Below are 4,294 nucleotides of genomic sequence, written 5' to 3'. Positions count from 1 at the left end.
CATCAGAACTATCTACATATGCATCATTATCAACAAAGGGGATGGTGGAGTTTAACTGCAGCAAGCCAGCTTTGACTCGGTGGCTATCCTGAACTATGACTACAAGCGACTCTTTGAGGTAGCGCATACGAGTCCACATATTCACCAACCAATACACCACTATGGATCCGCTCCCGTCTCCCTACGAGAACGCCATCCATAGCACTCACGCTTATCTTGCGTATTTTAGAGTATCCACTTTCACTTGTCTATGAACTATTATAGGCAACCCAGAAGTCCTTTTCCGCGGACACGGCTATTCGAATAGATGATGTTAACCCTGCAGGGGTGTACTTCTTCATACATGTTTCCACCACTTAGCGTCTGCACACGACATGTGCTCGGCAGACTTCAAGCGAAAGCCGACATGGGTGTAGACCACGACCTACCTAAACACTCAAGTCTCTAGTCCAGGTTTATCGCCTATTCAGGTTCCATCCGCAGGGAGTCCGGCCGAAGTTTCCACATACGGCCCCGAATGATGTGTGCAGGGTTCCCGAGACACCAAACGGGCGCCCGGTACACCGTGCCACATGCCTACCCCATCACTGCCCACCCCTCGGGTCAGTGCTTCCCACGGCCTCCAGCATACTACAAACACCAGAAACTACTTGCAACTCCTGGACAGAGGACAAGGGTGATTAAGAAGTCGAGCGGGGTCATATTTCAGGGCCCAATGCATGGTAGTAGCTGTTTCATGGATCACAAACATAGAACTCAGTTCCTAAGGACGGCTTCAATGAGACAACCCACCATGTACTCCTACATGGCCTCTCACCGCTACCTTTACCAAATCGTGTTCACACACTTAGCTCACACACAGTAGGACATGTTTACATACCTCCAATTCATTCCCGATGAATCAGACCTGACTCAACTCTAAGCAGTAGCAGGCATGACAAACAAGCATGAATGAGTAGGCACATCAGGGCTCAAACAACTCCTACTCATGCTAGTGGGTTTCATCTATTTACTGTGGCAATGACAGGTCATGCAAAGGATAAAGGGGTTCAGCTACCGCAACAAGTAACAAATATGTCGTTGTTGTCCTAATGCAGTAAAAGAGAGCAGGTGCGAGAGAGTGGGATTGTATCGGAATGAACAAGGGGGTTTTGCTTGCCTGGCACTTCTGAAGATAATATAGTTCTTCATCGGTGTCATCGAACTGATCATCGAAACCACGTCTATCGAGAGGGAACAAATACCGGCAACAGAGAAAGAAACACAATCAATGCAATGCACAATATGATGCATGATCATGACATGGTAAAATGAGTGTGTTGGACTAATGCAACTACAATCAGATGGGTTTGAGCTATCTTGAACCAAAGATTCAAAGTTCAAACTCATTTGTGATTTTAAATAGTGCTTTATCATGTTTTGCTCTAAACAGCAAGTTAACTTGTTTAAACATGCACGGAACCAATACAGATGAATAGATTGGATTTTTTTGATAATTTTTCATATATAATTTATTTCATTCTGAGTTATAGATTATTTTCTATGATTTTTAGAAGTTAGCACTATTTTCTGAAATTTCCTGAAAAGAAATAAATCCAGAAATTACATTATTGCATCAGCATTACGTCATGCTAACCTCAGTAGGTCAACAGGCGCCACCCAGGTCAAACCTGACCAGTGGGGTCCACTGGTCAGTGACCCAGTGCCGATTACAGCGGCTGACACGTGGGACCACGTCAACGGCCATGTCAGCAGGGTCAAAGTTGACACGTGGGTCCCACTGGGTTAAGAACTAATCTAAACAGAAAATTAACTTAAGCTAAACAGGCATAGGGCCCACATGGCAGTGGCGCTAGGGGTGTTTAGCAGAGTCATTAGCGCTAATTAAACCGGGACTAGGCCGGCGGCTAATCGCCAGCGAGGCCAGAGGCGGCGGTGGGGCTAGGGATTGCACTACGGGGCACGATTCGAGCCGCGGCTAGGCGCGTCGGAGTGCCCTCGCCGGCGCGCATCGTTAGGTGGTGCTAGCCGGGCCTGTGGTAGCCGGAGGCATCGGCTACGAGCTCGGCAACAGCGGCCGGCGTTCGGGCACAGGTGGTGCGGCGGCTACGGCGTGCAACAAAAGGAACGGAGAGGGGGAGGAGGAGCAAAAGCTCACAGCGGTTGCAGCAGGCGTCAAAGCGGGCTCGGGGAAGCTTGGGAGGCGGAGAATCGACGGCGACAATCTCCGGTGGTCGACGAGGGAAACGACGGCGGTGGCGGCGTTGCAGCACGTCCGGGACCTTGTTGCTCGTGGGGAGGAAGAGGGGGTCGAGGCGGAGCCTCTGGGCGCAACGACGAGGCAAGGCAGTGGCTGTGGCCACGACGGTGCTCGTCGGTGGCCACGGCTGCGCTCGGGTTCGGGAGAGAGAGGGAGAGAGACGAGGCAGGGAGAAAGGGGAGTGGTCGAGGGGTCCAGGGGTCTGCATGGCGCCCCCAGGGCATCGAGGAAGCGGCGGGAAGCAGGAGGTAGCCCGGCGCGTGGCCAGTGCGCGACGGCACGTGCCCGTCCTCCTGGCAAAGGAGGAAGACGACAGGGGAGGTGGCGGTGGTGGGCTGGGCCAGTCAGCTACAGTGCTGGGCCGATTGGTGGGCTGCACAGGTGAGGCCAGGTAAGATTCTCTCTCTCTCTATTTTGTTTATGTTTTCTATTTTCTATTATTCTGTAGTCTTTAGGGCTTTATTAAAAATGCCAGGGCATTTCCAAAAATCAGCAAACTGCTCATGCTCATTGTTTAGCATATAACCAACATGGAACATTTCAGTTTAGGATTATTTGGACATTCAAAATATTTTATAGAATTTAAATGTCCAAATTCAAATACTTATGATTTAATTCAGTGACCTTAGGATGACCTAGAAAATTGTGCACCATTTTTGTCAGAGGTTTAAGACCAAGGCAAAGATGATGAACATTTTGGGAGGGCATTTCAGGTTCATTGAAAAGATTTTAGTAAACCCTAGTTGTTTTCAGGGGGAGTGCTGGGGGTTCTGTCATCCCCATTTCAACTTTATATGAAAGGTAAACATGATGCAACACCAGATGCTAGCATAGGTCAGACCAGAACTATAGATGTGACAACTCACCCCCACTAAACAAGAATCTCGACCCGAGATTCAAGCGTAGGGTAAGACGAAGGGGGAACGCAACCTAACACAATCTTCACGATCTAGGTTGCCCTTCATAAGAACATTGATTCGATCACCATCATTGTCTTGATGTCTTGCTCTGAGAGCTCTATTACATGACAAGGAGAGGAAAAGAAGAACTCTAGAAGGATCGGTCTTCTTGAAGATCGAACAACTCAAGATCAATTCACGGGATGAATCATTGAAACATCTCTCGAACTGAGACACGAAGCATACAACTAGAGGGATGGAGTGGAACAGATGACGAACGTTCACTAGGTAGACAACAGTTCCACACTTAAGAGGGTGGTGAACGGTTGTCAATGTAGCGAGCAGTTGAGTTGCCATGATACCATAACGAGCACCCTAGAGAAGGATGAATCGTGGAATTATCCCTTAAAGTGGCAGAAAGAATTACCTTTGATTTAGAGATCGTTGAAACTCTTTATACCGGCCTAAGGCAATCACAATCGATCATTTGAAGGAGTCCGAAAGAATGACATTCTCGGTCCAGAATGGATGATGTGGACTACCTTGTTGAAGACAACACAAGGGGTGATTTTGCTTATCACCGAAAATGGATGGGACCCATGGTAGAATGGCACATTGGGGGTGCAAGCTGGAAACGAATGCAAATGCTGGGAATGATTCTAGTAACTGGGGAGGACCCCATCAGTAGAGAGTGAATCCACTATTTGAAAGGGTTATATATATAGCATAACTGAGGAAACCGAGAGCACTATGCAATTAATGCCTACGATAAAACCTAGCAATTCCGCGTGCTCTCAAGAACTTGAGCATTTCCATATTCATCAGGGTTCTGCCAATATCCGTGACAAGGATCCTGGCAACACAACATGCTACCATGATGAATGGTGATGGACGATGCAGATGCAAAAGGAGATAACACTTTCTCAGATTTCACCGTAGAGAAGCCACGGAAACAAAATCTAGATGATCGACCGAGAAACATTTAGCACTCTGCTTCTAATGTTCTCCTTGATATGCTAGCGCAACCCATTTATTAAAATGGCTTGTTACGTAGAATCATCAAGTAAAAGGTCGGACTTCGGGAGCAATAGAATCCATAAGGAACAATTACGGAGGTAAATCCTATGAAATCCTT

Source organism: Triticum dicoccoides, chromosome 2B (assembly GCF_002162155.2).
Source record: "Triticum dicoccoides isolate Atlit2015 ecotype Zavitan chromosome 2B, WEW_v2.0, whole genome shotgun sequence".
Classification (NCBI taxonomy): Eukaryota; Viridiplantae; Streptophyta; class Magnoliopsida; order Poales; family Poaceae; genus Triticum; species Triticum dicoccoides.
This window is presented reverse-complemented; position numbering follows the sequence as displayed.